This window comes from Mus pahari, chromosome 11 (assembly GCF_900095145.1).
Source record: "Mus pahari chromosome 11, PAHARI_EIJ_v1.1, whole genome shotgun sequence".
NCBI classification, from domain to species: Eukaryota; Metazoa; Chordata; class Mammalia; order Rodentia; family Muridae; genus Mus; species Mus pahari.
In genome coordinates, this window is record NC_034600.1 from 5,228,749 (window position 1) to 5,245,289 (window position 16,541).

The window sequence follows — 16,541 nt, forward strand, 5'->3', positions numbered from 1 at the left end:
AGAGAGAGAGAAAGGAAGGAAGGAAGGAAGGAAGGAAGGAAGGAAGGAAGGAAGGAAGGAAGGAAGGAAGGAAGGAAGGAAGGAAGAAAGAAAGAAAGGAAGAAAGCCTTTTAGGTCAGAGTCCATAGATCACTGCTTCCCATAGCCAGCTTCATCCGGTAGACACAGGGTTTTCCCAGCTCTGTACCCATGCCTCTAACCCCTTTCCTGTCATGAAAACAGAGTCTCTGATAGATCTACAGATTTACACAGTGGTTTCCACACTATGAGAGGAGTCAATTCGATTGCAGTTTTGACTGCATATAACAACATTTCTTGGTTGGCTAGAATTTGATTGTTTTTTTTTTATTGTTGTTGTTGTTTCTGAGTGTAGATTGTAGAATGGTTTGAAGATTTGTGTTGATTAAAAGTCCTTGTCTCGTGAGGTAACCCAATCACAAAAGAAGTCACTAGATACGCACTCACTGATAAGTGGATATTAGCCCAGAAACCTAGAAAACCCAAGATGCAATTTGCAAAACACAAGAAAACCAAGAATAAGGAAGACCAACACGTGGATACTTCATTCCTCCTTAGAATAGGGAACAAAATACCCATGAAAGGAGTTACAGAGACAAATTTTGGAGCTAAGAGGAAAGGATGGATTATCCAGAGACTACCCCACCCGGGGATCCATCACATCATCAGCCACCAAACCCAGACACTATTGCACATGCCAGCAAGATTTTGCTGAAGGGACCCTGATATAGCTGTCTCGTGTGAGGCTATCCCAGTGTCTGGCAAATACAGAAGTGGATGCTCACAGTCATCTATAGGATGGAACACGGGGCCCCCAATGGAGGAGCTAGAGAAAGTACCCAAGGAGCTGAAGGGGTCTGCAACCCTATAGGTGGAACAATAATATGAACTAACCAGTACCCTCAGAGTTCGTGTCTCTAGCTGCATATATAGCAGAAGATGGCCTAGTTGGCCATCATTGGGAAGAGAGGCCCCTTGGTCTTGCAAACATTATATGCCCCAGTACAGGGGAATGCCAGGGCCAAGAAGTGGGAGTGGGTGGGTAGGGGAGCAGGGTGGGGGGAGGGTATAGAGAACTTTCAGGATAGCATTTGAAATGTAAATAAAGAAAATATCTTTTAAAAAAAGTCCTTGTCTCCTTCAATTTGGATACCACTGTATGTTCTTTATTATTTTGGTAAGTTTTAAAACTAATGTGGGATTTTTTTCAGTTCATGAAAAGCATCTTTAGGTTGTATACATAGCTCAGTGATACAGAAATTTGCCCCTTGTGTGTAAAACCCTACATTCTATTCCCAGCACCAAAAGTATATCTTTAAAAGACTATTCAAGCCAGACATGGCAATGCCCACCTGTGTACAGGAGCACTCCACGATTGAGGCCGCTCTGGTCTATATGCAAGTTCCAGGTTAGCGAAGACTACTTAGTGAGACTCTCAAAAGACAAAAACAAGTGTTTTAAACATTATAATTCACACCCTTACAAACTGAATACTGCTTCTCACTTTGATAAAATGCATGTGAATAGACACACATTTTGGTGGTACATGTGTGGACACACACATTGCAAAATACTGTCAGACATCTCTCTGGTGACATGAGGCCCCTTATAACTCTACCAGCAATGTCAAGTCATTTTGCCATGAAGCAAGTAGTAGTCAAGACTAACCTGAATGGATTCCAAGAGAGTATCCAACTCATTATTGTAGTGGCTTCGCCACTATGTAGGGGATTGTCTTTTCCAGTCACTGACTACACTCCCAGAATGCTTTGCTGATACGAGCCCCAGCATATAGACATTCTTAAACACTAGGAACCCCAGGGCTGGAGAGATGACTCAACCATTAAAGGCTAGGCTTACAACACATGGAGGCCCTTCTGAAGCAGGACTTCATGTAGGACAGGATGCTGGACATTCAACCACAGGCACATTTATTTATTTATTTATTTATTTATTTAGATTTTTTTTTCAAGACAGGGTTTCTCTGTATAGCCCTGGCTGTCCTGGAACTCACTCTGTAGACCAAGCTGGCCTTGAACTCAGAAATCTGCCTGCCTCTGCCTCCCAAGTGCTGGGATTAAGGGCATGTGCCACCACTGCCCTGCCCACAGGGACTTTTAAAGCAACCATTTCTAGAGAAGGCTGGTTTTCCAGTTCTCCTCCATCATTGAAGGCTACATTGTGTTTCCGGAGCTTGATGTGAATAAATAGGGATTACTTTAAAGTCTTTTTTATGTGTCTACTTCATCAATCCATGGGGATTCAAATTTTCTATTCTTAAAACACAGAAATCACTCCTTCCCTCCCCGTGTTCTTGATACTTCTAGAAGACAGAGAAGCATAGACTTAATCAAACCAAGACCAACCTATTATTGCACAAGTGCCCTGCAGCACACAATGCCATGTTTGCACTGAATCGAACAACTCACTTTCTTCTTTTCCATACAGGTGAGAGACTGCTCTTCCTGGGGCTGCCAGAGGTCTTTGTAGGCCACATTCAGTCAGTCACCTGGGCCTTCTCCTTAAGTCTAAATGGCCACGCTACTCACTGGCTGTCAATCAGGAGGTGGGACAGGTCCTGCATAACAGTACCAATCTGCTGTAAGAATAGACTAACACAGTCATTCACTTATGCCCAGAGCCTGGTGTGTCTGGGTGTCTGCACTGAAGCGCTGACAGGCCAGGCCAGGGCCCCAGTCCTGACTGTCTTTCCATGGCCTTGCCTCTGACCACTCAGGATGCCTGATGGAAACTCCCAGCCAATGACCCCTCTATCTCTAAGGGTGACAACACTCCCCTCTCAGCCTCTCCAAAGGTCAAGCCTGATAACCAGGGACCCCAGGAGGCTTATCTGCATCCTTCCTCCCCCCACTGTTCCTGAAAAGGGACAGATGTAGAGGGGCCTCTGAAGAGAGTAGATAGGTAGGTGAAGACAGGTTCAGAGGGCCCTGCAACAGGACTCAGTCCACAAGTCCACAGAGTCCTCACTTCCAGAATGGCCAGGCCCTGCATTCTGTACAAACAGAGCCACGTGCTTCATGAGCACACACCTATATCAGCTGTAGGCCAAACAGCTGACAGAGCACAGGACAGTGTTTTTCCAGGAAATGACAGGAAAACTCTCTCCACAGTGAAGAAGGACACTGAAGGTGATACTTCCCAACCTGTAGCTTTCTTCCCTTCTGGCATGTGCCCCCTACACACACACACACACACACACACACACTGCAGCCTGTAGAGGCCACTAGGTATACATGGAGAATGGGCACCCATCAAGTTTCCTGGCCTACTGCGTGGTAACCGCATGGCACCGCCTTTCCTAATTTGGAGACAGCTGAGTGGCAGCATAATAGACATCTGGACCTTGTGTGTGCCAGACCTGGTGGCGAATCCCTTGGCAGCCCTCCTGACTTCAGCCTCTTTGTGTGATCTTTTCTGCAGAAAAATGGGCAGGCCTCTATGTGGCCACTGGGGAGCAGTGTGCCCAAGCTGCCCAGGCAGACCTTTGCTCTCCATGGTCCCCTACTTTGAGTGATATAAGGAGAGAAAATCCTCACTCTACCCTCCCTCCCACAGACAACCTTGGTAATCCCTTCATACCCCTTCAGGCCGCTCCACTGACTCTCTGGGGCTAGGGCACCAGGGTCCCTCAGATGGTGTGTCTTGATGAGCAATTGCTCCTCATACCTCTGAATGGTAGTCTGATCCCAGGGTGCAGAGGGGCTGTTCTTCATGCAGCTGGCCTCACGTCTCTTTCCCTGCTCCCAGGAAGCCTCAATGCTGCTTGGCTTCAGACATGTCACCCTACTTTCTACAGTGTGCTCCCCCAGGAGGCTGGGTCCAAATTGCCTTCTTGCTAAGACTTTGATCACATGGGACCAGGACCCTAATCTAACATGACCTCATCTTAGCCTAGCTACATGTGCAAGGACTCTTTTCCAGATAATGTCTCACAGAGCTTACAGCGGAGATACATCCATAGGAGGGAGATTCTACTCAAGCCTATTGAAGCTCCAACAGATTTGCCCTGGCTCTTTAACAAACCTCTGATACCCCAACCTTTACCCACTGTTGGCTCCTGGGGCATTGGTCTTTCTACCCTATTTTTGGAGCCACCTTCTCCTCCTTTGGAGGCCTCAGCAGGCCTGAAGTATATATTATTGCCTGAGTATGTGGACTTGGGTCTTCATACTGAGAGGGACTAGACACGAGGTGTCACCACATTAGTGCCTCCTGAGATGGAGGTGTGACTCTGGGAATCCTCTAGGTTCCATGCCTCTCATGAGGCCCACCTCAGATGTGAAATGGTACGGGGCTGCTTTCTGCAGCTGTGTGGTCCCTGTGATGCAAGGTTGAGTATGTTGACCTCCACAGGCCTGAGGAGGCAGTCAACTTCCTCAGGGAAGAAGAGGAATGTCTAATGTCCTTTGATCCCAGTGTGTTGGGTACACAGGGTAGTGCTCAGACGGAGCCTTGAAGCTAAGGCTAAAAAGTCTGTGCCTAAGCAGAGGCTCACCTGCAAATCGGCAGGAAACCAGGGTTGTGACGGCCGCCACTGCACGATATGTGGCTGGTTTGGGTGGCAGCGAAAACTCTGTTTAAGGACAGTGGTTCAACAAGAAAATCAAGGCCCACGCCTTGTTTCCACATTAGAGAGAGCGAAGAAGAGCACGTGTTAATTACATGAGGGACTAAACAGGACAAACCTTTTGAGCAGCAGACATAACATTTAAGAATAAAATCGACATGGCGGGTAAAGGTCGCAGAAGATCAAGTAAGCCGTTAATAGTTGTGCTTTTTCCATTTTCTTATCGATCAATATTACATTTTTTCCAAGCTAAAACGCGGCGGCAGAGTTATTGCTGACCTTTTCCTCACCCTTCCATTGTGTATAAAACCACAGCAAAATAACAAACGACTTTATAAGCAACAGAATTTTTCTGAAACAAACCCCCAGGTGAGCTAAAATCTTCCTCAGAATTTATTTCTTTAGAAACAAAGAGGAAAGAGTGTAATTAGCACTGGAGAAGCCCTCATCCTAAAAAACGTGTACTCTCCGTTTCAGGCTGCTGCCTGATAGTGCCAAGAGCACTGCTGGGGGCTGTACTCCTTAAAAGCTGACTGGGTTGAGAGTGGCTACTTGGACACGCATGCTCTAGTCCTGTGTCCTATCTGGGTTTCAGCAAGCCAGGATCATAAAGCAGTTTCTTTTTTCCCAAGGGATCAGATCTCCCTTCCTGAGAAATTACCTTGAAACGGTCTCCGAAGGAAGTCCCCAGGGTTACCCTCAGGCCAGACCAGACACACAAACATGTGTGACAAAAGGCATGAGCCTTGTGTCAGGTATGTACATGTTTAGCTCACTCACTGGGGCTGAGAATCCCAGCACCAGTGTAAGACACTGGAAGAAGAGCAGAAGCTCCCTGAGGGAGCCCAGGTAGGCATGTGACAATGGCTTCAGATGCTGAAGACAGACTCTGTCTCACTGAAGCACATATACCTAGAGACTGACGGGAGCCCTGCACAGGGTCCTGTCTCTAGTCCCCACAGGCCTCCAGTAGAGTGGAAACAAATCAGAACTGATTTAATAAGAACTCCTGATTCACAGCAATCAGAAGTACATGTTCCTGTGTGTGTGCGTGTGTGTGTGTGTGTGTGTTGAATTTTCTTCAAGACTTTGTGGGTTTTTTTTTTTAATTTTTTACTTTTAGATTTTATTTGTTTTACATGTATGAGTATACTTTTAGCTGTCTTCAGACACATAAGAAGCAGGCATCAGATCCCATTACAGGTAGTTGTGAGTCACCATATTGTTGTTGGGAATTGAACTCAGAACCTCTCTAAGAGTAGTCAGTGCTCTTAACCACTGAGCCATCTCTCCAGCTGCTCCCCCACCTTGCCCCACACACACACACTTTTTTTTGTTGTTGTTTGTTTTTTTTTTTTTTTTTTTTTTTTTTTTTTTTTTTTAAATTACTTTGTAGCTGTCTTCAGACACTCCAGAAGAGGCCGTCAGATCTCATTACGGATGGTTGTGAGCCACCATGTGGTTGCTGGGAAGAGCAGTCAGTGGTCTTAACCAATGAGCCATCTCTCCAGCCCCCCCCCCACACCTTTTAACTTGTCTTTTTTTCTCTCTCTTCTTTTTTTTAGATTTGTTAAGATTTTGTTTGTTTAATAATTTATATTTTTTTCACTTTATGTGCATTGGTGTTTTGTCTGCATGTGTATGTATGTGTGTGTGAGAATACTGGATCCCCTGGAACTGGAGTTACAGACAGTACAGTTGTGAGCTGCCATGTGGGTGCTGGGAATTGAATCCAGGTTCTCCGGAAGAACAGCCCAGTGCTTTTAACTGCTGGGCCATCTCTTCAGCCCCTCTTCAAAACTGAGTGACAATGACTGACCAAATCTAGAATTCATCAACATCACAGTACTGGTCATTAGCTCCTCCAAGCTTCTGGGAATTGTGAGATACTTTATGACCATGGCATTTACTGTGGTTACTACATACTGGTATCTAATATTGCTCTCTCATAAGTATCAAATGAGCATGACTCCCATATGCTAAAATCCTAGTCTGATTATCACAAAGACCATCAACTCCGATTGAGGTGAGGCCTATAATCCCTTAAAGAAGTCTGGTGTTGATATATATATATATATATATACATATATATTCCTGGATGATTGTGTGTGTTGTGTGTGTGTGTGTGCATGTGTGTGTTTATGTGTGTGTGTGTCTGTGTCTGTGTATTTCTGTTCCTTCGGTATGAATGGGACTCATAGTAACTTTTTATTTTAATTTAAAAACTGCATGTGCAGGCACAGCTTTCTAAGAAGCCTTAGCTGTTAACGGAAACTTCCTTCCCTTTCATTTGCATCCCAGCCTTTGAGTTTGGCTAAAAGGGAAGTTTTCTTTTTTCTTTTTTTTTTTTTTTAAGATTTATTTATTTATTTTATATGAGTACACTGTAGCTTCTACACACCAGATAGCTGTAATGTGGTTGCTGGGAACTGAAGTCAGAACCTCTGGAAGAGCAGTCAGTGCTCTTAACTGCTGAGCCATCTCTCTAGCCCAGGGGAAGTTTTCTTAATTCAAGTGGTTGTATGTGTACACCGGCTGTACAGACTGGGATGTTGCCCGTCCGCTGTATGTTGACTTATCCTACATCATGAAGCGATGGAGCAGAGGTTTAGAAATTCATCTTGTCGGTGAACAAAACTTCCTACCCAGGTCTGAGGACCAGAGGGTAACAAAAATAGGTATTGAAAGGTCAGGCTACAGCAACACTCAGTCAAAGCCAGAACCCAGAGTCTGGTGGAAGCAGGGCTAGGACTGGGGGACAAAAGCAGACGTGTCCTTAGAGCTCAGAGCCCTGGGCCAAAATAGCAGCCTCCTTCTTCCTGTTGATCTTTGGGGAAAGAGATGGTCCTATGGGAAGGAAGGGAGAGAAAGAGAGGGAGAGGGGGAGAGGGAAGGGAGGGAAAGGGGGAGATGGGGAGAGACAGGAAGGGAGAGAGAGAGAGAGAGAGAGAGAGAGAGAGAGAGAGAGAGAGAGAGAGAGAGAGAGCACATGAGATACACATAGGGCCCTGCTGGGCCCGGTGTAGCCGATGCATGAATCACTGAAGGGGCACCTGTTTCATACGTATCCCAAGGTCTGAACCCACAGGTTCCATGGTGCCCCGAGGGTAGGGGTGTGAAGCAATCCCAGCTAGGACACCAGCTGGCATTGGTCTGTAGGAAGGTGAGACAGATCAGTACATCTCAGCCAGGAGCAACGCCTGCAGGGACAAGGGAGACATGAACCAGGCAGGAAGAGCCCCTCAGTAGGAGAGGCAGGATTGAGTGATATCACCAGAGCATGTTAAACTAGAGGCTCCGGGAGGGGCTGTGTTTGGGCTGCTGCTCTAGGTTGAGGAAGAAGCATGGCGAGCCCTCCCTTGGTCTCCGGGCACTAACCACCGGCATCTGGCTTTTGAGCTGGGCTGATTCTCACTCAGTCCAGCATGGCACTGGTGACGACGCATACCCTCTAGCTCTGTACTGTCCAGGGCAGGATACAGGCAGGGCATAGCACCATGATCTTTGTGAGGATGCCACACCATATCTTCTAGGCTTAGCGCCCTAAGTGAGCTGAGTGGTGTGACTACTTGCTGTTCTGTCCTATCCCTGTTCCATGCTGAGTCGCAGCAGAATGAGATCATCTCCTGGAGTCATGGAAAACATCTCCCGGGCCCTCCTTGAGGAGCAGCCCTGGATCCTGTGGAGTCTTCTCCTAGAAACCATTCTTTCTCAACTGAGAACGTAGCTGAGAGGTGCTAGAAAGAATCCCTCTGCCCTGGAAACTCTTGCTAAACAAACAAACAAAAAACCATTTCAAAGTACCCCAGATCAAGGACATGGAGTCCTACAAATGAGGTAGCTCTTGGGGATCAGTTGGAGGACAGAAAGACTACCTAGTGTGAGGGAGGAAAACACCTAATAAAGGACTCATTAGAGAGCCCCAAGAGGCAGAGGGAGAGAGTGAGGCCTGGCTCTGGGACTTGATTGGCCGCAGTGTGAGGACAACCCAGAAACAGTGTTCGTAGAGCATCTGTGGAAGCCTGGCCAGGGTGTCCACTCGTGGGAGCCAACTATGGCAGGCTATGCAGAGGGGGGTGAGAGGAGGTCCTTCAGGGATTGCAGACCATCAGAGAGCACAGAGCCCAGTCACTGGTGGCCTTTAGATTGTCATCTGTCACCTATTGCCCCTGTGGAGGAATGCAAACCCTAGATAGGGAGCATGGCGCTGCTGAGTCCTCAGAAGTTAGCCTTGCATGCCTTTGCTAAGAGAAGAGGGCCAGGCACTACCCCTTCAGAAGCTGTGTTAATGCCGCTATCAAAGGGAACAGGCAAATCAGTACTGTGCTCTCAAAGCCTGAGGCTCAATGAAACCAACACTGGGCTCAGGCGCCATCTGTCCTGGAATGTCCTCCTTACTGGCTATTACCCTGGCTGACAAACGCTCTGCAGTTTATCTTCCTTGAAGATGGAAGAGGGTTTCACCCGCAGGTAGAGGGGGAACAACCTTGTAGATAAAAAGAGGGAACTTTAAGTGAATTTCTGGTGCTTCACTTGATAAAAAGGTGGCTAGAGAGCAGAATTATAGGAGAAAGGATCCAGGGAACAATGATGTCTCTGCCACAGCATTTCCTTTTTCATATCAAGTTTAATTAATTAATAAGCATTTTTGTCAACTTACCTCCCAAAAAAACCCTCAATTTCAGTACATATTTCTTTTCAATTTGGGGCTAAATTTAATTGTTCTGTTCATAAATTAAGTGAGCCTTGTAAATAATTTTGCTTACCACAAAAAAAATACATCTTAAAATAAAGATCTGGAATAATACAACTTGAGGAGGGACATGGTGTTCCCTGTCCCCTTTGAGATTCTTGCTGGGGACACCTTCCTATGTTGTCAGCAGACAGCAGCAGCAGGCAATTTTGTGACCAAAGTCCAACACAGGCCTTAAAACACAAAGAAACCACCCAAGCATCCAGAGCCCTGGGCCCCAAAGCAGCAGTGATAGGGCCTTTATTCACAGCCTGGCAACATCACAGCTGCTCCCACCGCAAGCTACCAACTACAAACAGGTTCTCCCCAGCCTCCCACCCTCACTACAGGCCTGTGGCTTTCAGAAGTTGGGATTTGGGGCGGGGGATTATTAAGACAGTACAAGTAAAATAACGCAGCTACAGCCACACTGCTGTATTTTATCTGGGGGTGCGACACTTTACCTTGGTTTCTATAATCAGTGAGGCTGCATATGCAGTTTCATTCTGACTTTCCAGCCCCTGTGATGAAGACAGTTGTGGCATCCTCTTCAGTCTGTCAGCTGAGCTGCAGCCTTCCCAGGCACAATGACTGATCAGTGGTCCCTATGCAGAGCTCCAGAAGATGCAACAGTGGGCCAGCATTCTTGGTCTGGGAAGGCAGAGGGGCTAAGGATGTAGCCAGCTTTAATGCCTTCTGTCTATCCCAGGAAGAGTTGGGATCATATGGATCCTGTCTGCCAATCCCTCCTCCTCTTTCAATGTAGACGGACTCTCTGTAGGGGCTTGTGCTGTTCTTTGGATTCTTTGTGGGTACCCCACCCACCCGGAGGAAGGCTGTGTTCCTTTTAGTAACAAAGAACTACAAATGCTCACTTGAAGAGTGTTTTCTTCTTGGGGTGACGTCATCATAGCCTGCTCACCCTCATTTTAATGATGCTGCGAAGTCTCATTTTTAATTACCTGGGCAGAAAGGTTCTGACTCCATCCAAACGCTCTCTGCCGCAGAAGTATCAGCGCTCCTAACCAATTACCCACATTTCCATCTTACTTATTGCAAATGTGACCTTTCGTTAGAATTTGATTGTGAGCCTCCTGCTGTGAGCAGTGGCCATGTCTTGGAGGCCTGTTCTCTCTGCCTCCTGACTGCTGTTACTGCTAATCCCCTTTGATAGCTGGAGGACAGGCGGGTGGGACACAGAAGCGGTGACACAGGGAGCCCAGACTGCCTGGTCTCCTAGACAATCCCACATCTATGACAGGGACAGAACCTAGAAGCAGGTCTCCAGACTGTGGATGAAGCAAATCTCCTGTCTGTAGTTCCAGAGTCTTCTCAGCCCATCACTGCCACCCATATTTGACACAGAGTTTTGGGGGAACTCTGGTGACTGGGAAGCTTGGAGAAAGCAAGGTTGTGGCTGTTAATCAGGGTGATTTTCCTGCAAGGAGCACTTCAGCACATTAGACCTGAGTCTGAGGGGCATAAGCCACAGAGACCCCCTGTGGAGTGTGGGACAGGTCTTTCCATAGGAGGAGAATGATACTGAGGACTGAGGCCCACAGGGAGTCCAAGTCTTCTTCTAAAAGCAACCAAGGGAGCTTGAAGAATAGGGAGACAGCCTGCAATGGTAAGGCCAGCTAAGGCGGGAACAGGCAGGGTGTCACAGGGTCTCAGAACCTTGAGTGAAGCCTGAGGTAGCTGTTGAAACACAGCTGGATGGCTCATTCCTGTCCTCTTCCAGAGGGAGCTCAGACAGATCAGCTGTGGGGAAAGGAGAGACAGAAACACACAGGCCCTTTCATCCATCTCCAGCCACGACTACAGATCACACACAGTGATCAGAACCAAGTACCTCACTATGTAGGATTCAGATCCAGGAAGCTGCCTGATATAGGGTGGTGCGCATCAATAAATGAGCCCAGGGTCTCTGGTCAGAGTGAGGATACAGGCAACAGGGCAAGCTATAGGCTTATGATAAGCTGTAGGCTTATGGCAAGCTGTAACAGTATGACAGCCACAACCACAAGCCTTCTAGACCTGCAGGGTCAGAGAAACTGAGAGCCAGTCACAGAGGCAGGATGTCCACCTTGGGGTCTGTGAGCTCCATGGTGGCAGGGAGTCCTCCTTGGGATCTGTCCTGGGTATCTCATCAGGTGCCCGAGGCCTGAGAACCTTGAGAGTCAGACTGTGGAAACAGATGGGAGGACAAGAAGCATCCTAGAGAAAAAAGAGTCGGCCATGCTGCAAGTGATGAGGGTGGTGGTCAGCAGTGGTGGGTAGATAGATGGGAGGAGACAGGAGCCAGATCATCGTGGCAGACGGCAGGGAGGAGAACCCTAAGAGCAGCTCTCCTCCACAGTCCCGTCTTGGGTTCTCGTTCTCAGCTGCAAGGTCATGGACCCAGGAAGGCAGGTGGAGGCTCAGCAGCACCAGAAAGACAGGTCTCCTGTGAAGGTTCTACTGACCCTGGAGTAAAGTTTACCCTGAATCATGTCACGTAGGTTGATGGTCATTGAAATGGTATCACTCACGCAGGCTGCCAAGCCTTCCCTTTGGGAAATGTCCCCCGGGGTAGTAAACTACAGACTCATACAAAGGAAACACAGGATATTCTCAGTGCAGGTTAGCACTGGCACTGTGATTCACACAGAGTATGTATATATGTGCGAAGAAAGAGGCTTGCGCCTCATTAAATTAACAGAAGCATCCACAGCGCAGCGGTACCAATGAGGGCAGCTCCTCGATCCCTCCTAACTCCCCCTACGCTCATTCACAAAGTCGGCAGTAGCTGACTGGCCCTGCACACTGCACTGGGCAACAAACCTGCACAGGATGGGTTTCTGTGTAGAGCTTCCAAAGTACAAGAAACACAGGAAAGAAGCAGACGAACCAGCATCTACAAGGGAAAGATCCAGCTAGGAGGCAGATCCTGGGGACACCATGCACACCCACTGTAAGCAAGCTTTCTGTTTCTCTTCTCCATGGGTTTACTCCATTTTCCATCAACTAGTACAATCAGAGATGGGAGGATGCGGGGAGGGAGGTGGGAGGAAGTACCACCATAGTGGCTTCTGCTGCCTTAGGCTTCTTTGACTCCTGTAGTCAAGGCCAGGTAAATTCCATGGCTGATCTGGCCAAAAGCGCCCTCCTTCCATGGTCATCTCTTCTGAAGATGCCTCATGAAGTTTACTGGAGACCCTCTGTGAACTGATGTTGAGATTTCTGAGAACCTAGGGAGGCCAGGGACAGCACTCTATACAAATAGGACGTGTGGCGTGGAAGGTCTCAAGCAATGCTAGGAGTCAAGGGACATCAGCCTAAGAAGCGAGGAGCTATCAGGGTTGGGGATTTTGATCATGGACAGTGAAGGGCTGCCTGGTAAGGGCCCTGAAGCTGAGGTAGAGAAAATAAGCATGTGAGGGTGGAGGCCAGGGTCTTCTCCAGTCTAGCCTCAGGAATCTCGAGGAAGAATGGGGCCTAATCCAGGAGAGCCAACATTCCCACATCCCACCCAGGAGCTAAAATTCCCAAGGGGGCAACAAGGCACTGGAAAGGCCACTTCCCTCAGAGGGCACACCACAGGAGCCTTATGTCCCAGAAGAGGGTCCGTGCCACCCAGAGGCCATACTTCCAAGAGATCCATACCCCCTAAAAGGGTCACAACTTACAGGGATGACACCCTGAAGGGTGTAACACAGCTAAGGGAAGCAACACTCACAAGGAGGAGAGACAGTCCCCAGAGAGCCACACACTCAGGCAGTGGGTCCTAGGCAAGGTGCAAATGGAGGTAGCCTATACAGGAGCATCCATACATAGGATGAGATGGACTGGTCTAGAATCGCTGGATGGGAATCTAAGGCAGGACCGTATGAACAGGAATTGGAGAGCAGCCTGTCTGAGTGTAGGGTGGTGAGAAGAGCTGTGCTGTGGATAGTGCTAGGTAGTGGAAGCTGGTGATGGAGGGTGAAGGATGGTGTGCGGTAGAGGCCATGGTGGGCAGACAGGCAGTTGGGGGATAGTCGTGTGGTAGTACAATGGCAGGTCCTGGTGGGCAAGCAGAGGTGTGGGAAAAAAGCAGAGAGGTGGGGGTAGGAGGTGGAAGGCAGTGGTGGGCAGCACTGTAACGGCGGGGTCAGGGGATGGAAAGGATAGGCAATGGGGGACAACAGCAGGCAGAAGTAGAAGGTGGAGGGTGGTGGTTCATGGTATGATGACAGACAGTGGTAGTGCAATGACAGTCCTGACTGCTCAGCCATGTTGGAGAATGGTCAGCAAAGCTGGACACCGCTGGTTGGAACCAGCTGGAAAGCTGTATGAAGCTCACCTGACTACCTCCTAAGTGCCTCTCTCTTCTGTTGTCCTGGTAGATCCTGACCTCATCAACTCTGGGCGAGAGCCTAGTCAGGGGAAGAAGAATCCCAGATCCCAGCTCCTAGATAGGGTCCCCAGCCCTGGAGTGGCAACTGTAGGTGCCCTGTGCCCCCCAAAAGCAGAACATTAAATAACCAATAAAAGAACTAAGCACAGGCTCTGTACAGGACACAACAATTCCACTGCTAGACATCTACCTAAGGGAGTCGAGGACGGGGAAGAGATACTACCCATTCAAAGTCACAGCAGCATCCTTCAAGCACACACTCGAGGATGACAGATGTGAGAACGATAGCCGTGCCACAGAGCACGGAAAGAAGGGATATTCTGACTCTTGCCCTAACACAGTAGCACTGAGAGATATCATGTCCCATACATTAGCTAGTATCAAAAATCACACTGAATGAACCCTGTGACTCCCTAGAGCCAGACAGAGGGTTCAGTGGGGGAACCCGGGGCTGGGAGAGGAAGAACGATTCGTGTCTCTTAGTGATGGAGAGTATTCTGTAGATGGGCAGTGATAACAGTTGTACACTATGTCCATGGTGCCATGAAATCTAACACTTAAAAGTGGCCACAGGGTGAAGTCCGGAGCTGGACTCTAGCCCAGTGGTAGCATGTTTGCCTGGCATGCACAAGGCACTAGGTTCAATTCCCAGAACCCTAGGATAAATGATTAAATAGTGAACTTCATGCTTATATTTCACCACAGTTTCGAAAAGTAATATAACTACCAGACTGTTGTACGACATGCTTTAAATGTCTTCTTTGTGGATTTGATGCCATGGATTGTTTCTCAATGACGTCCGTTGTTACCCTGACAGCTACAGTCCAGCTGGGAAGAAGACAGTCCTTCCTGCCGCTGAAAATGCACCACATTCCTGCCCCACAGACCTCACAGAACCCGCCTTTGCTTCCCCTTCTAGATCATCTGAATGAACACTGCTCTGCCTATCCCTAAGCCATTCCCAACACTTAGCAGAGACATCTTACCTGGGATGGAAACTGAGCTACCTGGATTTCCAAAGGTTTAGTGGCAGCAGCCTGGACCCTCCCCCACCCTGGCTGAATCTCCGTCTCATAGGACCAGACTCAAATTCATAAGTTCTACTGTAGGCAGATACGAAATCACAGGTCCTGCCTATCTGCTGACTGACCTGTCTGATCTCCCTCTTACCTGCTCACACTAGTTCTGGCCAAACTTCAGGTGGGACCAATGGCCTTGCTCTACCCTGCACACCTCCACCTAGCACACCTGGCTGGTTTGTGCAAACACAGCCAAGGCAGATGAACTAACAGGTGGAGCTAACCATAGAAACTGAGCAGGGTACCAGGCAGGGAAGACCCAGAAAGGACTCTGTTTGCCTTTGATCACTAGGGTTTGAGCGGCAAGCCTCCAGTGTAACACATCTCAAAGGTGCTGTTTTATTCTGCTTCTAAACAGTTTGTTGGTTTTGGTTTGGGTTTTGGTTTTTCTTCCTGGTCTTAGGCTACACGAGGTTGAATCTGAAGACACTGAATTAATTTCTAAAAAACATAGCAGCCACATTGAGGACCACCATTGTGTATTAATCCTCATGGAGCCAGGGTTGTTCTGAAATCACAGCCTCTTCTTGTGCCATGGTGGACAACCACTGATCACAGACTCATTGGAAAGAGCCCCAAGGCAGAGAGCCAAGGCTCACCTCTCAAGAGAAGTCAATCCTGGAAAGGGCAGGGTAGTTCCCCTGTGCCATTTGTGAGCCTCTACTCTCACACCTCCTTTAAGTCCCAAAGCCCCAGGCTCCAACACCACGAAGAGTCAGGATTCCAACATGAAACTGGGTATGGGAACACACAGTCCATGGCAGCTTTGGTTATTATGCAGTATTGCTGGGTCGATGAGGGCATCCAATGGAAGGCAGCTTTAACATGCTGTCAGCCATCATTCCTGAGACTAACCCCGGAAAACAGAGCCCATACTCAACACCAGCGGTTGTTAGCACTCCCATACAGAGCGTGAAGCCAGGAGTGATGCGGTGAGGGTGGGGAGATGCCTGGTATGGTCAGCTGCCTTAGAAGGCCACTCCCAAAGTGTGCCCTCATCTTGGCAACTGGACTTAAGTGGGTCCAGCTCTTCCACCATAAGCTCTGAATTCTGAATGTGCCAGATATCCCAGTGGGCAAGGCCAGTAAGAAGGTTTCAGCGTGGGCTCCGAGTCCCCATCCTGTCTCGCTCCTGCTGTCTCGCTCCTGCTTCGTTCCTAGGTTAGACACAGTAATCCCATGAGCGGAGACTCAGCATGGAGATTAAGTCGTTAAGGAGTGCGGGGGACACCTCATTCATATTTCACAAGACTTAGTGCATTTAGAGCACGATTGACTGGAATTTAATTGGGTTAGACATTATCAGTTTAAACTTTAAATAACTGCACAAAAATGAGATTTAAAATCCCCCGTGTCTGGTGGATTAGCACTGTAATACTAGAATGGCCCCCGAGGAGAAGGGAGGTGAGCGTGAGCACCGGAGTACCGTGTCGGAACAGCCTCCGTCCCCGTGAGCCGTCTTCTGTCTCAGTGGCCAGCGGGTCTTGCTGGTCGTCACAGCGGTCTGCAGCCTCACTGATCACCTCCTTGGTGCAGTAACAGGTCATTCTCATGGCAACCTGGATGAGGAGGTGCTGGAGCTCAAAGGCTGCAAAGTCACAGCTGCCAGGGGGCTCAGCGCCTGCTTCTTCCTCAAGGGAGACTGCCACCCACACACCAAGCCAGGCATGCCCTCAGCTGGGCAAGATCAAGGCACTGCTCAGGAGTGAGAACTCAAACCCTGGCTCATTCTACCTTTGAAGGGTT